At 39.9% G+C, this 22,158-nt stretch overlaps 2 non-coding genes across 2 annotated transcripts; one reads left to right on the top strand and one right to left on the bottom strand.

Annotated features, from left to right (window-relative positions):
* Positions 1-726: 726 nt before the first annotated feature.
* LOC112725965 (small nucleolar RNA R71) lies at positions 727-834 on the bottom strand. The gene has a single exon (XR_003165041.1). It is a non-coding gene; the product is annotated as a small nucleolar RNA R71 (small nucleolar RNA).
* Positions 835-17,790: 16,956 nt separating this feature from the next.
* Positions 17,791-17,898, top strand: LOC112725717 (small nucleolar RNA R71). Its single transcript, XR_003164805.1, has one exon. It is a non-coding gene; the product is annotated as a small nucleolar RNA R71 (small nucleolar RNA).
* The last annotated feature ends 4,260 nt before the right edge of the window (positions 17,899-22,158 follow it).

Here is a 22,158-nt window from a genome sequence, read left to right as displayed (position 1 = left end):
CATCCTATTCTATTTATTCATTCATATCCTAACATCTCATCTCACATCTCTTCCATCGGTACAGTTGTGTTTCTTCCATTATATTACATTCTTTGTCTCCCCCTCTTCTTCTACTCACACAGGGATCCCTATACTGTGGTATAAAGGATCTCTATTATTATTATTATTTTTCTGTGCCTTCTTCTTTGTCATATGAGCAGGAGCAAGGATAAGAACATTCTTGTGGAAGCAGATCCAGAACCTGAAAGAACTCTGAAGAGAAAATTAAGAGAAGCTAAAATACAACAATCCAGAGATAACCTTTCAGAAATTTTCGAACAGGAAAAAGAGATGGCAGCCGAAAATAATAATAATGTAAGGAAGATGCTTGGTGACTTTACTGCACCTAATTCCAATTTACATGGAAGAAGCATCTCCATTCCTGCCATTGGAGCAAACAACTTTGAGCTGAAACCTCAATTAGTTTCTCTGATGCAGCAGAACTGCAAGTTTCATGGACTTCCATCTGAAGATCCTTTTCAGTTCTTAACTGAATTCTTGCAGATATGTGATACTGTTAAGACTAATGGAGTAGATCCTGAAGTCTACAGGCTCATGCTTTTCCCCTTTGCTGTAAGAGACAGAGCTAGATTATGGTTGGATTCTCAACCCAAAGACAGCCTGAACTCTTGGGATAAGCTGGTCACGGCTTTCTTAGCCAAGTACTTTCCTCCTCAAAAGCTGAGCAAGCTTAGAGATGATGTTCAAACCTTCAGACAGAAAGAAGGTGAATCCCTCTATGAAGCTTGGGAAAGATACAAACAGTTGACCAAAAAGTGTCCTTCTGACATGCTTTCAGAATGGACCATCCTGGATATATTCTATGATGGTTTATCTGAGCTATCGAAAATGTCACTGGACACCTCTGCAGGTGGATCCATTCACCTAAAGAAAACGCCTGCAGAAGCTCAAGAACTCATTGACATGGTTGCTAATAACCAGTTCATGTACACTTCTGAAAGGAATCCTGTGAGTAATGGGACGCCTATGAAGAAGGGAGTTCTTGAAGTTGATACTCTGAATGCCATATTGGCTCAGAATAAAATATTGACTCAGCAAGTCAATATGATCTCTCAGAGTCTGCATGGAATGCAAGCTGCATCCAATAGTACTCAAGAGGCTTCTCCTGAAGAAGAAGCCTATGATCCTGAGAACCCTGCAATAGCAGAGGTAAATTACTTAGGTGAACCTTATGGAAACACCTATAACTCAACATGGAGAAATCATCCAAATTTCTCATGGAAGGATCAAAAGCCTCAACAAGGCTTTAATAATGGTGGAAGAAACAGGTTTAGCAATGGCAAACCTTTTCCATCATCAACTCAGCAACAGACAGAGAACTCTGAACAAAATGCTTCTAATTTAGCAAATCTAGTCTCTGATCTATCTAAGGCCACTGTAAGTTTCATGAATGAAACAAGGTCTTCCATTAGAAATCTGGAAGCACAAGTGGGCCAGCTGAGTAAAAGGATCACTGAAATCCCTCCTAGTACTCTCCCAAGCAATACAGAAGAAAATCCAAAAGGAGAGTGCAAGGCCATTGACATAAGCGCCATGGCCGAACCTGTGAGGAGAGGAGAGGACGTGAATCCCAAGGAGGAAGACCCCCTGAGACGTCCAGTGGTCAATAAGGAGCTTCCCTCTGAGGAACCAAAGGACTTTGAGGCTCATCTAGAGACCATAGAGATCCCATTGAACCTCCTTATGCCCTTCATGAGCTCTGATGAGTATTCCTCTTCTGAAGAGAATGAGGATGTTACTGAAGAGCAAACTGCCAAGTTTCTTGGTGCAATCATGAAGCTAAATGCCAAATCATTTGGCATTGATACTTGGGAAGTTGAACCTCCCTTGTTCATCAATGAACTAAGTGATCTGGATCAACTGACATTGCCTCAGAAGAGACAGGATCCTGGAAAGTTCATAATACGTTGTACCATAGGCACCATGATCTTTAAGGCTCTGTGTGACCTTGGTTCAGGAATAAACCTCATGCCCCTCTCTGTAATAGAGAAACTGGAAATCTATGGGGTGCAAGCTGCTAAAATCTCACTAGGGATGGCAGACAACTCAAGAAAACAGGCTTATGGACAAGTAGAAGATGTATTAGTAAAGGTTGAGGGCCTTTACATACTTACTGATTTCATAGTCCTGGATACTGGAAAGGAAGATGATGAATCCATCATCCTAGGAAGACCTTTCCTGGCCACAGCAAGAGCTGTGATTGATGTTGACAGAGGTGAAATAGTCCTTCAATGGAATGAGAACTCCCTTGTATTCAAAACTCAAGGATCTCCCTCTGCAACCATGGAGAGGAAGCTTGAAAAGCTTCTCTCAAAGCAGAGTCAACCAGAGCCCCCACAGTCAAACTCTAAGTTTGGTGTTGGGAGGCCACAACCAAACTCTAAGTTTGGTGTTGAACTCCCATATCCAAACTCTAAGTTTGGTGTTGGAGAGTCTCAACAAAGCTCTGCACATCTGTGAGGCTCCATGAGAGCCCACTGTCAAGCTATTGACATTAAAGAAGCGCTTGTTGGGAGGCAACCCAATGTTTATCTAATTCTTATTTTTATTATTTTTCATGTTTTCTTAGGTTCATGATCATGTGGAGTCACAAAATAAATAGAAAAATTGAAAACGGAATAAAAAACAGCAGAAGAAAAATCACACCCTGGAGGAGCATCTGTCTGGCGTTCAGCGCCAGAACAGAGCATAGTTCTGGCGCTGAACGCCCAGAATGGGAGCATCCTGGCGCTGAACGCCCAGAACAAGCATGGTTCTGGCGTTCAACGCCAGAAATGGCAGCAAAGGGGCGTTGAACGCCCAAAATGGGCACCAACCTGGCGCTGAACGCCCAGAGTTGTGTGCAAGGGCATTTTGCATGCCTAAATTGGTGCAGGGATGTAAATGCCTTGACACCTCAGGATCTGTGGACCCCACAGGATCATCTCAGGATCTGTGGACCCCACAGGATCCCCACCTACCTCATCATCTCTCTTTCCATTCATGATCATCCCTTCTTTTTTCCCATTTACCACTCACATCCATACACCCACCACCTTAAAAAATTCAACATCTCTCTCCCACCCAATCCCACCCATATGGCCGAATACACACTCCCATCCATCTCCTCCATATCTTCTTCTTATTCTTCTATTCTTTCTTCTTTTGCTCGAGGGCGAGCAACATTCTAAGTTTGGTGTGGTAAAAGCATAGCTTTTTTGTTTTTTCCATAACCATTGATGGCACCTAAGGCCAGAGAAACCTCTAGAAAGAGGAAAGGGAAAATAAAAAGCTTCCATCAAGGGTCTATAGCTCAGTGGTAGAACATTTGACTGCAAATCAAGAGATCCCTGAGATACCTCAGGGGATACATTTTCTTCCACACAATTATTGGAAGCAACTAAAGGGTGGAACATCAAGAGCACTCCATCATCCTTCATGAAATCAGAGAAGATCTAAAAGCAATGAAGGAGGAGCAGCAAAGACAAGGAAGAGACATAGAAGAGCTCAAGGACATCATTAAGGTGGATTCATTCCTTGTTCTTAATTCTTCTGCTTTTCGTTTTCTATGTTATGTGCTTATCTATGTTTGTGTCTTCATTACATGATCATTAGTAGTAGTAACTATGTCTTAAAGTTATGAATGTCCTATGAATCCATCACCTCTCTTAAATGAAAAATGTTTTAATTCAAAAGAACAAGAAGTACATGAGTTTCGAATTTATCCTTGAACTTAGCTTAATTATATTGATGTGGTGACAATGCTTCTTGTTTTCTGAATGTATGCTTGAACAGTGCATATATCTTTTGAAGTTGTTGTTTAAGAATGTTAAATATGTTGGCTCTTGAAAGAATGATGATTAGGAGACATGTTATTTGATAATCTGAAAAATCATAAAAATGATTCTTGAAGCAAGAAAAAGCAGCAAAGAACAAAGCTTGCAGAAAAAAAAAAGGGGCGAAAAAAATATATATATAGAAAAAAAAAAAAAGCAGAAAAAGCCAAAAGCTCTTAAAACCAAAAGGCAAGGGCAAATAAAAAGGATCCCAAGGCTTTGAGCATCAGTAGATAGGAGGGCCTAAAGGAATAAAATCCTGGTCTAAGCGGCTAAACCAAGCTGTCCCTAACCATGTGCTTGTGGCGTGTAGGTCTCAAGTGAAAACTTGAGACTGAGCGGTTAAAGTCAAGGTCCAAAGCAAAAGAAAAGTGTGCTTAAGAACCCTGGACACCTCTAATTGGGGACTCTAGCAAAGCTGAGTCACAATCTGAAAAGGTTCACCCAATTATGTGTCTGTGGCATTTATGTATCCGGTAGTAATACTGGAAAACAAAGTGCTTAGGGCCACGGCCAAGACTCATAAAGAAGCTGTGTTCAAGAATCATCATACTGAACTAGGAGAGTCAATAACACTATTCGAAATCTGAAGTTCCTATAGATGCCAATCATTCTAAACCTCAATGGATAAAGTGAGATGCCAAAACTATTCAAGAGGCAAAAAGCTATAAATCCCGCTCATTTGATTGAAGCTATGTTTCATTGATAGTTTGGAATTTATAGTATATTCTCTTCTTTTTATCCTATTTGATTTTCCGTTGCTTGGGGACAAGCAACAATTTAAGTTTGGTGTTGTGATGAGCGGATAATTTATACGCTTTTTGACATTGTTTTTAGTATGTTTTTAGTAGGATCTAGTTACTTTTAGGGATGTTTTCATTAGTTTTTATGTTAAATTCACATTTCTGGACTTTACTATAAGTTTGTGTGTTTTTCTGTGATTTCAGGTATTTTCTGGCTGAAATTGAGGGACTTGAGCAGAAATCAGATTCAGAGGTTGAAAAAGGACTGCTGATGCTGTTGGATTCTGACCTCCCTGCACTCAAAGTGGATTTTCTGGAGCTACTGAACTCGAAATGGCGCGCTTCCATTTGCGTTGGAAAGTAGACATCCAGGGCTTTTTAGCAATATATAATAGTCCATACTTTGGCCAAGAATTGATGACGTAAACTGGCGTTCAACGCCAGCCTTCTGCCCAAATCTGGCGTCCAGCGCCAGAAAAGGATCCAAAACTAGAGTTGAACGCCCAAACTGGCACAGAAACTGGCGTTCAACTCCACAAATGGCCTCTGCACGTGCAACACTCAAGCTCAGCCCAAACACACACCAAGTGGGCCCCGGAAGTGGATTTATACATCAAATACTTACTCATGTAAACCCTAGTGACTAGTTTATTATAAATAGGACCTCTTACTATTGTATTAGATCATCTTTGGTCTCAGTTTTGTTCCATTGTTCATCTTAGGAGACTATTGATCACGTTTAGGGGGCTGGCCATCCCGGCCATGCCTGGACCTTCACTTATGTATTTTCATACGGTAGAATTTCTGCACTCCATAGATTAAGGTGTGGAGCTCTGCTGTTCCTCAAAGATTAATGCAAGTACTACTGTTTTCTATTCAATTCTTCTTATTTCGCTTCTAAGATATCCATTCGCACCCAAGAACGTGATGAAGGTGATGATTATGTGTGACGCTCATCACCATCTCCCCTACGAACACGTGCCTGACAAACACCTCCGTTCTACATGAAATAAAGCTAGAATGAGTATCTCTTAGATCTCCTAACCAGAATCTTCGTGGCGTAAGCTAGAATGATGGCGGCATTCAAGAGAATCCGGAAGGTCTAAACCTTGTCTGTGGTATTCTGAGTAGGATTCAATGATTGAATGACTATGACAAGCTTCAAACTCGCGATTGTTGGGCGTTAGTGACAGACACAAAAGGAGGGTGAATCCTATTCCAGCATGATCGGGAACCGACAGATGAATAGCCGTGCTGTGACAGGGTGCGTGAGCATATTATTCACTGAGAGGAGGGGATGTAGCCACCGACAACGGTGATGCCCTTGCATAAAGCCAGCCATGGAAAGGAGTAAGACTGACTGGATGAAGATAGCAGGAAAGCAGAGGTTCAGAGGAACGTAAAGCATCTCCATTCGCTTATCTGAAATTCCTACCAATGATTTACATAAGTACCTCTATCCCTATTTTATTATTTATTATTCGAAAACTCCATAATTATTTTATATCCGCCTGACTGAGATTTGCAAGGTGACCATAGCTTGCTTCATACCAACAATCTCCATGGGATTCGACCCTTACTCACGTAAGGTATTACTTGGACGACCCAGTGCACTTGCTGGTTAGTTGTATCGAAGTTGTGACAGACTGTAAAACTAGATCAGAGTATCTGGCCTAAGAAGCCATTACCAGAGATCACAATTTCGTGCATCAGGAGGCCGAACCCATCTATGAGGCATGGGAGAGGTACAAGGCTCTGATCAGGAAATGTCCCCCTGCTATGTTTAATGAGTGGGAGAAGCTTCAAAATTTCTATGAAGGCTTAACACTGAAATCCCAGGAAGCTTTGGATCATTCAGCTGGAGGTTCCTTGCAACTCATGAAAACTGCAGAAGAAGCTCAAGAACTCATTGATATGGTGTCCAACAACCAATATTTCTTTTCTCACCAAAGAGGCCGCCAACCATCACAAAGGAGAGGAGTAATGGAGCTAGAAGGAGTGGATTCAATCCTAGCTCAAAACAAGATGATGCAGCAGCAAATCCAACAACAATTTGAGCAAATGGCCAAGAGGATTGATAGTCTCCAAGTTGCAGCAGTGAACACTAGCCAACCATCAACCACTTGGGGACAGAGTGAAGAAACTCAAGAAGAACAACAACAAGAGCAAGTACAGTTTATGCACAACCAAGGACCAAATGAAGTGTATTGTGATACATACAATCCATCCTGGAAGAACCACCCAAACCTCAGATGGGGAGATAACCATACCCAAAACCAACAACCATGGCAGAGGAATTCAAACCAACACAACCCAAGAAGCAACCAAAATCACAACCAGCAGCAGACTAACCAAAACCCCTATAGAAAACCTCAAAACAACCACCCCAACCTCAACCAATACCAATCTAATAACCAACTCACCAACCAAAACACCTACCATCCACCACCCACATCTCATAACCCACCTCAAGTATCACCTGAAGCCCAAAGAATCACTCACTTGGAGGCCATGATAGACAAAATGTTGAAACATCAGGAAATGGTAACCAAGAATCAGGAAGCTTCCCTGAAGAGCCTAGAGAGACAGATGGGGCAACTCTCCAAGCAAGTATCTATTGAGAGGCCTTCAAACTCACTACCCAGTGACACAATCCCAAATCCCAAGGAGGAATGCAAGGCAATACAATTAAGGAGTGGGAGAACATTGATAAGCAACAATGACACTACAAGGAAGCAAACAGAGAACATCAAAGAACCAACGGAGGATGAGAATCAAATAAAGGCAGATGAGGCTAAGGAGCAAGTTGTGATGCCAAACAAAGGCACTGAGAAACTTAAAAAGAAGGACAACCAGCCACATAGCTCAAAGGAAGTAGCTCAGGGACAGCAGCAAATAGGAAAGAGCATCACACCTCCACTGCCATATCCCCAGAGGTTTAACAAAGAGGTTAAAGACCAGCATTTTCACAAATTCCTTGAGATTTTTAAGAAGCTGAAAATCAATATTCCCTTGGCTGAAGCACTTGAGCAAATGCCTCTATATTCCAAGTTTCTGAAGGATCTTATCAACAAGAAAAGAAGCTGGGATGAGAAAGAAACCATAATGATTACTGAGGAATGCAGGGCCTTGATTCAAAAGGGGCTTCCTCCCAAGCTTGAGGACCCAGGAAGCTTCCTGTTGCCTTGCACCATTGGGGAATTGACCATCACTAAAGCAATGTGCAATCTCGGAGCAAGTATTAACTTAATACCATCCTCCTTGGTGAAAAAGCTGCATATAGAGGAGGTCAAACCAGTACAAATGTCTCTGGAGCTGGTAGACAAGTCAATGGTATACCCCAGAGGTGTAATTGAAAATCTTTTGGTCAAGGTGGACAGTTTTATATACCCTACTGATTTTGTGGTTCTAGAATCAAACGATGATGATGGTGACTCTGTTATACTGGGAAGGCCATTCTTGGCCACTGCTAGAGCTATCATAGACGTAGAGGAAGGGGAATTAACTCTCAGGATGCATGACCAGAGTGTCACTCTGAAGGTATTACCAGAGGCACAATTTAGCAAGGAGAAGAAAGACTATATGAAAAATGACCAGGAAAGTCACAGCAACATCCCAATGCTAAGGATTGTGCAAACTGATGAAGAAGCCCAAGAGGATATTAGAGTACTGGCCACTGAGAAGAGAGGTCCCCAAGGAAAGCCTACAGCCAGAAAAGAAAGATCACCAAAAGGAAAGATGAAGCGCAGAAACAAAGCAAAAAGGGGTTGGAAGAACAAAAAGATTCCAACAGAGGGGCTTTCCAAAGGTGACAAAGTGCAACTGATATATCAACAGCTGGGGGCAAATCAACAAACCGAGGATTACTACACTGTCAGCAACATACTATCATTAGAACATGCTAAAATTGAACACCAGAGAACAAAGAAGAGTATCACGGTCAGGGGAGACAAATTGAGGCCCTACAAGCACCAACCACCATAAAAGAAAGCCTCAATGTCAAGCTAGTGACAATAAAAGAGCGCTCCATGGGAGGCAACCCATGCTTTAAGATTCATGTCATTTTAAATTCAATAAGTTATGATCATTTGAGCATGAATTCTTTTCTCTTTTCATGAACATGTCCATTGACTGCATGCACTGTTATGAAACATATACTAAGTTTGGTGTACCTCCAAGCACACTAAACCAATGTTACAAAGAATTTTGTTTCACATGCTTAAAATGTCTTGATAAAGCATATGGCCAAACACTAAGTTTGGTGTCCACATAGCTTCATGAAAATTTGAAACTCATGCATCAATAATCATACATTTGTTATTTTCCAAAACCTTATAAATAGAAAAATTCTTATTCGGTAATGAAGGCATTAATTGTGATGTACCCTTTGACAAGAAACAAGTTTGGTGTTCATCAAACTTTGATGCACCGATTTAAGGATACAATTGATCCTTCATGAAAAAAAAAAGAGAGAGAAAAAGAAAGTGTAATGAAAATAATTCTTATGAACATGTAACATTTGAACTTCACTAATTGGAGGAAGAGACTCATTTTCTTTATACATTACCAAACATTAAGTTTGGTGTCCTCCAAAGAGAGTGTCACGGTTCAAATGAGATAAGAATTGATGGTTCACATAGTTTTTAAAAAAAAAGAACACTCTTGCTACGGTTGGATAAGACTAATGTATGTTGTCTTGTTGTGGTGACTAGGAGGTCAAAGAATCTCCAAAGAAAAAGACAAGACAAAGGAAAGCATAGCATGAAGACAAAATCCCATCACATGCCTCGAAAAAGAAATCTGCCACTCCTTGAGAATGATCACGGCAAAGGCAAGGGAAGGAGAAAACTTTGTCTTCATTCATCCTTACATGCATACCTTTGATCTCCATAAGTCTAATTGCATCCCAACCCTTCATTGCTCATTTAAAAGCATACCACCTTCAAGCCATGCACATGACCGAATCACTTCAACCTTGGAAACTTTACTCCCTTCATCACTCCTCAACATAACAAGCTTTGTGCAACATTTCTCTTACTTTAAACTCCAACCACTTAAACTTCTCTTCATCATTTCTTGTCATAGCAAGTGCGGTCTCAATTTCTTTTTGCTCCAAACACACATCAAACTCTCCAACATTCTTCACACCCCTTCTCAACCAACCAAGTGATCATGGCATCCTCCTCAAGAACCAAACGAAGAAAAGGAAAAGATCCCATAGTGGAGGAAGACACACATGAATATGACCAACGGAGGTTCAAGTCTTGGTTTCATCAAATGCAAATTCAATGGATGAACGAGAAAAGAATCTATCCTGAAATTCCATTCTTGTTGCCGGATGATGGATGTCAAGAAATGAAGAACAAAATCCGGAAGAGGAGGTGGGAGGAACTTGCATCACCAGCCACCCGAATCAATGCCAATATCATAAGAGAGTTCTATGCAAATGTCCCAAGGCTTGACATGCGTGAGCCCCCAATGTACAAGAGCTATGTGCGGGGGGTGGAAGTAGACTTTAGCCCGGATGCAATCAAGAAAGTCTTGAAACTAAAGTCAGTCCGCTTTGATGAACCGGGATACCAACAAAGATTGAATGAAGATCAGGATTATGAGGAGATTGCGAGAGACATTTGTTTTGAGAACTCAGAGTGGGAAGGAGATAACAAGAACAGATACAAGTTCCTGAAGAGATGTAACCTCACTCCGGAAGCAAAAGGATGGTATGAGTTGATGAAAAGATCAATTCTGGGCACAGTGAACACCTCAGAAGTTAACAGGGAGAGAGCCGTGATGCTGCATTACATCATTGTGGGAGGAGAGATAAGAGTTCATGAAATCCTTGCAAGAGACATTCAAAAGCTAGCTGAAAAGAATTCGGCCGGATCTTGGTTGTACTATCCGAGCACCATTTGGAGGTTGTGTGCGAAGGCTAAGGTTCCAATGGAAGAGGAGAATCCAATGTGGTTAAGCCAAGGCATGCCCATAACCATTGAACGAATGATGATGCCCCTTGAAGCACATCAAGGCCGAAGACCACATGGAGGAAGGGAAAGAGAAGAACCAATGGAAGAAGATGAGCCACACATAGAAGAAGAGCCACAAGAGGAGGAGGAACAGCCACACTTTTTCCCACATGGCAATATGGATATGACTCAAATGCAAGAAGCAATAGGGAGATTGTCTCAACAGTACACGAGAATCCAAGAAAGGCAAGAGGAATACCATTCTCTGTACATGAAAAACCAACAAGCACAAGAAGAAAGGGAGCTAAGAATAATGAACAAACAAAATGAATTCGAGTCAAGATTTCTTGTGATGCAAGAAGAACATGCCTTTCAATCTCATGAATCTTTTGGGAAGTTGGAGCAAATGCAAGCTGAAAATTTGAAGGCTCTTAAAGAGTTCACAACACTCCAAGATGCAAGGTATGAAGTACAAGCCGATTACAACATCAATAGCCAAATCAAACTGAACTATATTGGAGAACATTTGCACAACATGGATCCGGCATTCCCAACTTTTGATGAATTCTTCAAAAAGAGAAGTGAGGTAGAAGTAAGCAGGGCTATGAGACTTGAAGATAGAATGGAGGAGGCTATGAATAAGGCTGGCTTTTGGCAAGATCAACAGGCACCAAACAAGGATGGTGGGAACACTAGCAGCCAAGTGTATGAAAGGAGAAAGAAAAGGCATGACAAATGAAAGGTGGACTTGCTCCTTGTTCATCACTACAAAGAAAAAAAGCATGCATTCTATCTGTTCTAAGTTGTCTTTGCATTTCTAAGTAGTTCTTCTTAATTAAAATCCTTTGCATTATGTTTGTTTCTTTTAAAATAAGTAGGCTAGTTTATGTGTGTGCTTGTGTGTTTATTTTCACTTGACAAGAAGCATGTGTTGTCCCCTGCATTTTTAAATTCAATAAAAGAAATGCTTGAATATGAAGTAAGATGGTCTCTGTTAGATAGAAGTAGAATAAAAGTAAGTGGTGGTATGTGTGTGATTGTATAATAGCTCACTTTTAGTGAATAAAGAGCTAGGATACCTCATTCTAAGTAAAGAGTGGCCTACTGTCTATGAATCTCAATTAAACAAAAAAATTTCCTTGGTTAGAAAGAAACACAAAAAGAAGGAAAGAAAAAAAAGATAGCCAAAAAGTGGCAGAACAAAAGGAAACAAAAAGAAACAAAGCTGGACACCAATAGCTTGAACTCTAAAATATATGCCTGTGATGTCTTTGTACTAGGATCTGCTTGGATTAGTAAGCTCTTAGGAGTGCTTCAACACTCGGTGACTTGGGTTAACTAATCCGGGATCATCAGCTGAAAGTCCACTATCAAGAGCAACCTATCTACAAGGCATTTAGTAACCCAAAGAGGTGCTGGGCATCAATGTTTTAAGAAGGAATGTGAGCCAAGTGTCTATGGTGAATAATGTGTCAAGTATAAAGAAAAGAAAATGAACTTGCTACACATGACACTCAAATAAAGCTTATGAACAAAGTAATAGCCAAGGATAAAGGAATAATGAGAGGTCATAGCAGTATGTCACTTGAAGCTTGAAGGAGACTTTCTAGACCTAGGAGTCAATAAGAAGTGAGTATTTGCATATCCACAGAAAACCCCATGAACTATTGGTGGACGAAATTGTGATCACATTAATGTAGTACTCTTTGTTATTGTATGGAATCATTATTATTGCTCTCTACTATGTGTGGACACAACTCCGTTCAACTAACCAGCAAGTGTACTGGGTCGTCCAAGTAATAAACCTTACGTGAGTAAGGGTCGATCCCACAGAGATTGTTGGCTTGAAGCAAGCTATGGTCACCTTGCAAATCTCAGTCAGGCGGATTTAAACATGATATTTTATTAGATTAAAATAAACAATAAAAGGGATAGAGATACTTATGTAGATTCATTGGCAGGGATTTCAGATAAGCGAATGGAGATGCTTTTCGTTCCTCTGAACCTCTGCTTTCTTGCTATCTTCATCCAATCAGTCTTACTCCTTTCCATGGCTGGCTTTATGCGATACATCACCACTGTCAACGGCTACTTTCGGTCATCTCTCGGGAAAATGATCCAATGCCCTGTCACGGCACGGCTAATCGTCTGGAGGCATCACCGTTGTCAATGGCTTCATCTTATCCTCTCAGTGAATAATATGCTCACGCACCCTGTCACGGCACGGCTATTCATCTGTCGGTTCTCGATCATGCTGGAATAGGATTTACTATCCTTTTGCGTCTGTCACTAACGCCCTGCAATCGCGAGTTAGGAGCTCGTCACAGTCATTCAATCATTGAATCCTACTCGGAATACCACGGACAAGGTTTAGACTTTCCGGATTCTCTTGAATGCCACCATCATTCTAGCTTACGCCACGAAGATTCTGGTTAGGAGATCTAAGAGATACTCATTCTAGCTCAATTCATGTAGAACGGAAGTGTTTGTCAGGCACGCATTCATAAGGGAGAAGGATGATGAGCGTCACACATAATCATCACCTTCATCACGTTCTTGGGTGCGAATGGATATCTTAGAAGCGAAATAAGAAGAATTGAATAGAAAACAGTAGTACTTTGCATTAATCTTTGAGGAACAGCAGAGCTCCACACCTTAATCTATGGAGTGTAGAAACTCTACCGTTTGAAAATACATAAGTGAAGGTCCAGGCATGGCCGAGATGGCCAGCCCCTTTGATCTAAGAACCAGGCGTCCAAAGATGCCTAATACAATAGTAAGAGGTCCTATTTATAATAAACTAGCTACTAGGGTTTACATGAGTAAGTATTTGATGCATAAATCCACTTCCGGGGCCCACTTGGTGTGTGTTTGGGCTGAGCTTAAGTGTTGCACGTGCAGAGGCCATTTGTGGAGTTGAACGCCAGTTTTCGTGCCAGTTTGGGCGTTCAACTCTGGTTTTGGATCCTTTTCTGGCGCTGGACGCCAGATTTGGGCAGAAGGCTGGCGTTGAACGCCAGTTTACGTCGTCAATTCTTGGCCAAAGTAAGGACTATTATATATTGCTGGAAAGCCCTGGATGTCTACTTTCCAACGCAATTGGAAGAGCGCCATTTTGAGTTTTGTAGCTCCAGAAAATCTATTTTGAGTGCAGGGAGGTCAGAATCCAACAGCATCAGCAGTCCTTTTTCAACCTCTGAATCTGATTTCTGCTCAAGTCCCTCAATTTCAGCCAGAAAATACCTGAAATCATAGAAAAACACACAAACTCATAGTAAAGTCCAGAAATGTGAATTTAACATAAAAACTAATGAAAACATCCCTAAAAGTAACTAGATCCTACTAAAAACATACTAAAAATAATGCCAAAAAGCGTATAAATTATCCGCTCATCACAACACCAAACTTAAATTGTTGCTTGTCCCCAAGCAACTAAAAATCAAATAGGATAAAAAGAAGAGAATATACTATAAATTTCAAACTATCAATGAAACATAGCTCCAATCATATGAGCGGGACTTATAGCTTTTTGCCTCTTGAATAGTTTTGGCATCTCACTTTATCCATTGAGGTTCAGAATGATTGGCATCTATAGGAACTTCAGATTTCGAATAGTGTTATTGACTCTCCTAGTTCAGTATGATGATTCTTGAACACAACTTCTTTATGAGTCTTGGCCGTGGCCCTAAGCACTTTGTTTTCCAGTATTACCATCGGATACATAAATGCCACAGACACATAATTGGGTGAACCTTTTCAGATTGTGACTCAGCTTTGCTAAAGTCCCCAATTAGAGGTGTCCAGGGTTCTTAAGCACACTCTTTTTTTGCTTTGGACCTTGACTTTAACCGCTCAGTCTCAAGTTTTCACTTGACACCTACACGCCACAAGCACATGGTTAGGGACAGCTTGGTTTAGCCGCTTAGACCAGGATTTTATTCCTTTAGGCCCTCCTATCCACTGATGCTCAAAGCCTTGGGATCCTTTTTATTTGCCCTTGCCTTTTGGTTTTAAGGGTTATTGGCTTTTTCTGCTTGCTTTTTCTTTTTCTTTCTATTTTTTTTTCGCCTATTTTTTTTTTCTGCAAGCTTTGTTCTTTGCTGCTTTTTCTTGCTTCAAGAATCATTTTTATGATTTTTCAGATTATCAAATAACATGTCTCCTAGTCATCATTCTTTCAAGAGCCAACATATTTAACATTCTTAAACAACAACTTCAAAAGACATATGCACTGTTCAAGCATACATTCAGAAAATAAGAAGCATTGTCACCACATCAATATAATTAAGCTAAGTTCAAGGATACATTCGAAACTCATGTACTTCTTGTTCTTTTTGAATTAAAATAGTTTTTATTTAAGAGAGGTGATGGATTCATAGGACATTCATAACTTTAAGACAGAGTTACTAACTACTAATGATCATGTAATGAAGGCACAAACATAGATAAGCACATAACATAGAAATCGAAAAATAGAGAAAGCAAGAACAAGGAATGAATCCACCTTAGTGATATCCTTGAGCTCTTCTATGTCTCTTCCTTGTCTTTGCTGCTCCTCCTTCATTGCTTTTAGATCTTCTCTGATTTCATGAAGGATGATGGAGTGCTCTTGATGTTCCACCCTTAGTTGCTTCCAATAATTGTGTGGGAGAAAATGTATCCCCTGAGGTATCTCAGGGATCTCTTGATTTGCAGTCAAATGTTCTACCACTGAGCTATAGACCCTTGATGGAAGCTTTTGTCTTCCCTTTCCTCTTTCTAGAGGTTTCTCTGGCCTTTGGTGCCATCAATGGTTATGGAAAAAACAAAAAAGCTATGCTTTTACCACACCAAACTTAGAATGTTGCTCCCCCTCGAGCAAAAGAAGAAAGAATAGAGGAATAAGAAGAAGATATGGAGGAGATGGAGGGAGATGTGTATTCGGCCATATGGGTGGGATTGGGTGGGAAAGAGATGTTGAATTTTGAAGGAAAGTGGGTGTTTGGATGTGAGTGGTAAAGAATTAATAGGGAAGAGTGTTTATTGGGAATAGAGGATGATGGAGAAGAGAGAAGAGAGTGAGTGGAGGTAGGTGGGGATCCTGTGGGGTCCACAGATCTTGGGGTGTCAAGGCATTTACATCCCTGCACCAATTTAGGCATGCAAAATGCCCTTGCACACAACTCTGGGCGTTCAGCGCCAGGTTGGTGCCCATTTTGGGCGTTCAATGCCCCTTTGCTGCCATTTCTGGCGTTGAACGCCAGAACCATGCTTGTTCTGGGCGTTCAGCGCCAGGATTCCCCCATTCTGGGCGTTCAGCGCCAGAACTATGCTCTGTTCTGGCGTTTGAACGCCAGACAGATGCTCCTCCAAGGTGTGATTTTTCTTCTGCTGTTTTTGATTCCGTTTTCAATTTTTATATTTATTTTGTGACTCCACATGATCATGAACCTAAGAAAACATGAAAAACAATAAAAATAAGAATTAGATAAACATTGGGTTGCCTCCCAACAAGCGCTTCTTTAATGTCAATAGCTTGACAGTGGGCTCTCATGGAGCCTCATAGATGTGCAGAGCTTTGTTGAGACTCTCCAATACCAAACTTAGAGTTTGGATATGGGAGTTCAACACCAAACTTAGAGTTTAGTTGTGGCCTCCCAACACCAAACTTAGAGTTTGACTGTGGGGGCTCTGGTTGACTCTGCTTTGGGAGAAGCTTTTTCTGCTTCCTCTCCATGGTTGCAGAGGGAGATCCTTGAGTTTTGAACACAAGGGAGTTCTCATTCCATTGAAGGACTATTTCACCTCTGTCAACATCAATCACAGCTCTTGCTGTGGCCAGGAAAGGTCTTCCTAGGATGATGGATTCATCCTCTTCCTTTCCAGTATCCAGGATTATGAAATCAGTAGGTATGTAAAGGCCCTCAACCTTTACTAATACATCTTCTACTTGTCCATAAGCCTGTTTTCTTGAGCTGTCTGCCATCTCTAGTGAGATTTTAGCAGCTTGCACCCCATAGATTCCCAGTTTCTCTATTACAGAGAGGGGCATGAGGTTTATTCCTGAACCAAGGTCACACAGAGCCTTGAAGATCATGGTGCCTATGGTACAAGGGATTATGAACTTTCCAGGATCCTGTCTCTTCTGAGGTAATGTCAGTTGATCCAGATCACTCAGTTCATTGACGAACAAGGGAGGTTCAACTTCCCAAGCATCAATGCCAAATAATTTGGCATTCAGCTTCATGATTGCACCAAGAAACTTGGCAGTTTGCTCTTCAGTAACATCCTCATTCTCTTCAGAAGAGGAATATTCATCAGAGCTCATGAAGGGCATAAGGAGGTTCAATGGAAGCTCTATGGTCTCTAGATGAGCCTCAGAGTCCTTTGGTTCCCCAGAGGGAAGCTCCTTATTGATCACTGGACGTCCCAGGAGGTCTTCCTCCTTGGGATTCACGTCCTCTCCTCTCCTCACAGGTTCGGCCATGGCGCTTATGTCAATGGCCTTGCACTCTCCTTTTGGGTTCTCTTCTGTATTGCTTGGGAGAGTACTAGGAGGGATTTCAGTGATCCTTTTACTCAGCTGGCCCACTTGTGCTTCCAGATTTCTAATGGAAGACCTTGTTTCATTCATGAAACTTACAGTGGCCTTAGATAGATCAGAGACTAGATTTGCTAAATTAGAAGCATTTTGTTCAGAGTTCTCTGTCTGTTGCTGAGTTGATGATGGAAAAGGTTTGCTATTGCTAAACCTGTTTCTTCCACCATTATTAAAGCCTTGTTGAGGCTTTTGATCCTTCCATGAGAAATTTGGATGATTTAGGTGTTTCCATAAGGTTCACCTAAATAATTTACCTCTGCTATTGCAGGGTTCTCAGGATCATAGGCTTCCTCTTCAGAAGATGCCTCTTGAGTACTGTTGGATGCAGCTTGCATTCCATGCAGACTCTGAGAAATCATATTGACTTGCTGAGTCAATATTTTGTTCTGAGCCAATATGGCATTCAGAGTATCAACTTCAAGAACTCCCTTCTTCATAGGCGTCCCATTACTCATAGGATTCCTTTCAGAAGTGTACATGAACTGGTTATTAGCAACCATGTCAATGAGTTCTTGAGCTTCTGCAAGCGTTTTCTTTAGGTGAATGGATCCACATGCAGAAGTGTCCAGTGACATCTTTGATAGCTCAGATAAACCATCATAGAATATATCCAGGATGGTCCATTCTGAAAGCATGTCAGAAGGACACTTTTTGGTCAACTATTTGTATCTTTCCCAAGCTTCATAGAGAGATTCACCTTCTTTCTGTCTGAAGGTTTGAACATCAGCTCTTAGCTTGCTCAACTTTTGAGGAGGAAAGTACTTGGCTAAGAAAGCCGTGACCAGCTTATCCCAAGAGTTCAGGCTGTCTTTAGGTTGAGAATCCAACCATAATCTAGCTCTGTCTCTTACAGCAAAAGGGAAAAGCATGAGCCTGTAGACTTCAGGATCTACTCCATTAGTCTTAACAGTATCACATATCTGCAAGAATTCAGTTAAGAACTGAAAAGGATCTTCAGATGGAAGTCCATGAAACTTGCAGTTCTGCTGCATCAGAGAAACTAATTGAGGTTTCAGCTCAAAGTTGTTTGCTCCAATGGCAGGAATGGAGATGCTTCTTCCATGTAAATTGGAATTAGGTGCAGTAAAGTCACCAAGCATCTTCCTTACATTATTATTATTTTCGGCTGCCATCTCTTCTGCCTGTTCGAAAATTTCTGAAAGGTTGTCTCTGGATTGTTGTATTTTAGCTTTTCTAAATTTTCTCTTCAGAGTCCTTTCAGGTTCTGGATCTGCTTCCACAAGAATGTTCTTATCCTTGCTCCTGCTCATACAAGGAAGAATGGACAGAAAAATAATAATAATAATAATAATAGAGATCCTTTATACCACAGTATAGGGATCCCTTTGTGAGTGGAAGAAAAGAAGGGGAGACAAAGAATGTAATGTAATGGAAGAAACACAACTGTGAGGAGGCTTGAGATGTGAGATGAGATGTTAGGATATGAATGAGTAAATAGAATAAGATGAGAGAGAAGGAGGGAATTTTCGAAAATTAATTTTGAAAAGGAGTTAGTGATTTTTGAAAATAGTTTTTGAAAAATGTTAGTATTTTTTCGAAAATTTTTGAAATCAAAAATAGAAAATAAAAATAATTAGTTAATTAAAAAGAAATTTTTGAAAAAGAGGGAGGTATTTTCGAAAATTAGAGAGAGAGAGTTAGTTAGGTAGTTTTGAAAAAGTTAAGAAACAAACAAAAAGTTAGTTAGTTAGTTGAAATAAATTTTGAAAAGATAAGAAGTTAGGAAGTTAGAAGAGATATTTTGAAAAGATATTTTTGAAAAAGAGGGAAGATATTTTCGAAAATTAGAGAGAGAGAGAGTTAGTTAGGTGGTTTTGAAAAAGTTAAGAAACAAACAAAAAGTTAGTTAGTTAGTTGAAACAAATTTTGAAAACCAATTTTGAAAAGATAAGTAGTTAGGAGGTTAGGAAAGATAAATTTTTTTTTTAAAAGATATTTTTGAAAAGATAAGATAAGAAGATATTTTTGAAAAGATATGATAGAAATTAGTTGTGAAAAAGATTTGATTTTTAAAATCTCAATTAATGACTTGATTCATAAGAAATCACAAGATATGATTCTAGAACTTAAAGTTTGAATCTTTCTTAACAAGCAAGTAACAAACTTCAAATTTTTGAATCAAAACATTAATTGTTTATGTTATTTTCGAAAATTATGATATAAAATAAGAAAAAGATTTTTGAAAAATATTTTTGAAATTTTCGAAAATAACTAAGAAATTTGAAAAAGATTTGATTTTTGAAAAAGATTTTGAAAAAGATAAGATTTTCAAATTGAAAATTTGATTGGACTCATGAGAAACAATTTGATTTTTAAAAAATTTTGAAAAAGTCAATCCAAATTTTCGAATTTGATGAGAGAAAAAGGGAAAGATATTTTTTTTTTATTTTTGAATTTTTATGAAAAACATGAAAATTATGCAATGCATGAAATTTTTTTTAGATCAAAACAATGAATGCATGCATGAATGCTATGAATGTCAAGATGAACACCAAGAACACTATGAAGAACATGATGAACATCAAGAACATATTTTTGAAAAATTTTTTTAATGCAAAGAAAACATGCTAGACACCAAACTTAGAATTCTTTAATGCTTAGACACTAAGAATTCAAGAATGCATATGATAAACATGAAAAGACACAAAACAAAAATCATCAAGATCAAACAAGAAGACTTACCAAGAGCAACTTGAAGATCATGAAGAACACTATGAATGCATGATATTTTCGAAAAAATGCAAGATGCATATGCAAGTGACACCAAACTTATGATATGACTCAAGACTCAAACAAGAAACACAAAAATATTTTTGATTTTTATGATTTTCTAATTTTTTTTGGATTTTTATTTTATATTTTTCGAAAAATTATTTTGAAAAAAGAAAAATAAGGATTCCAAAATTTTTAATATGAATTCCAGGAATCTTGCCATGTTAGTCTTAAAGCTCCAATCAAAGGGTCAGGCATGGCTTAATAGCCAGCCAAGCTTTAATCAAAATATGAGTATAATTCAGACATGACAAGCCTAACATGCTCTATCCAAAGAATTGGGCATGACTCCACTGAAGTGATTAGCCAACCCCAAAGCAGTTTGGGTATGGCTTTACAGCCAGATATGATTCAACATATTTCATGAAACACTAGAATTCATTCTTAAAAATTTTGAAGCCATAGAATAATTTATTTTTGAAAACATTTTTATTATTTTTTTTTCAAAAACAGTTGAGAAAAGTTTTGAAATATTTTGAAAAATTTTAAAAAAAGAAAACGAAAAGAAAGTTACCCAATCTGAGCAACAAGATGAACCGTCAGTTGTCCAAACACAAACAATCCCCGGCAACGGCGCCAATAACTTGGTGGACGAAATTGTGATCACATTAATGTAGTACTCTTTGTTATTGTATGGAATCATTATTATGGCTCTCTACTATGTGTGGACACAACTCCGTTCAACTAACCAACAAGTGTACTGGGTCGTCCAAGTAATAAACCTTACGTGAGTAAGGGTCGATCCCACAGAGATTGTTGGCTTGAAGCAAGCTATGGTCACCTTGCAAATCTCAGTCAGGCAGATTTAAACATGATATTTTATTAGATTAAAATAAACAATAAAAGGGATAGAGATACTTATGTAGATTCATTGGCAGGGATTTCAGATAAGCGAATGGAGATGCTTTCGTTCCTCTAAACCTCTGCTTTCTTGCTATCTTCATCCAATCAGTCTTACTCCTTTCCATGGCTGGCTTTATGTGATACATCACCACTGTCAACGGCTACTTTCGGTCATCTCTCGGGAAAATGATCCAATGCCCTGTCACGGCACGGCTAATCGTCTGGAGGCATCACCGTTGTCAATGGCTTCATCTTATCCTCTCAGTGAATAATATGCTCACGCACCGTGTCACGGCACGGCTATTCATCTGTCGGTTCTCGATCATGCTGGAATAGGATTTACTATCCTTTTGCGTCTGTCACTAACGCCCTGCAATCGCGAGTTAGGAGCTCGTCACAGTCATTCAATCATTGAATCCTACTCGGAATACCACGGACAAGGTTTAGACTTTCCGGATTCTCTTGAATGCCGCCATCATTCTAGCTTACACCACGAAGATTCTGGTTAGGAGATCTAAGAGATACTCATTCTAGCTTAATTCATGTAGAACGGAAGTGTTTGTCAGGCACGCGTTCATAAGGGAGAAGGATGATGAGCGTCACACATAATCATCACCTTCATCACGTTCTTGGGTGCGAATGGATATCTTAGAAGCGAAATAAGAAGAATTGAATAGAAAACAGTAGTACTTTGCATTAATCTTTGAGGAACAGCAGAGCTCCACACCTTAATCTATGGAGTGTAGAAACTCCACCGTTTGAAAATACATAAGTGAAGGTCCAGGCATGGCCGAGATGGCCAGCCCCTTTGATCTAAGAACCAGGCGTCCAAAGATGCCTAATACAATAGTAAGAGGTCCTATTTATAATAAACTAGCTACTAGGGTTTACATGAGTAAGTATTTGATGCATAAATCCACTTCCGGGGCCCACTTGGTGTGTGTTTGGGCTGAGCTTAAGTTTGCACGTGCAGAGGCCATTTGTGGAGTTGAACGCCAGTTTTCGTGCCAGTTTGGGCGTTCAACTCTGGTTTTGGATCCTTTTCTGGCGCTGGACGCCAGATTTGGGCAGAAGGCTGGCGTTGAACGCCAGTTTACGTCATCAATTCTTGGCCAAAGTATGAACTATTATATATTGCTGGAAAGCCCTGGATGTCTACTTTCCAACGCAATTGGAAGCGCACCATTTTGAGTTCTGTAGCTCCAGAAAATCCATTTTGAGTGCAGGGAGGTCAGAATCCAACAGCATTAGCAGTCCTTTTTCAACCTCTGAATCTGATTTCTGCTCAAGTCCCTCAATTTCAGCCAGAAAATACCTGAAATCACAGAAAAACACACAAACTCATAGTAGTCCAGAAATTG

Source organism: Arachis hypogaea, chromosome 11 (genome assembly GCF_003086295.3).
Source record: "Arachis hypogaea cultivar Tifrunner chromosome 11, arahy.Tifrunner.gnm2.J5K5, whole genome shotgun sequence".
NCBI lineage: Eukaryota > Viridiplantae > Streptophyta > Magnoliopsida > Fabales > Fabaceae > Arachis > Arachis hypogaea.
The sequence above is the reverse complement of the archived record's forward strand: the minus strand, read 5'-3'. Positions and strand labels throughout refer to the sequence as shown.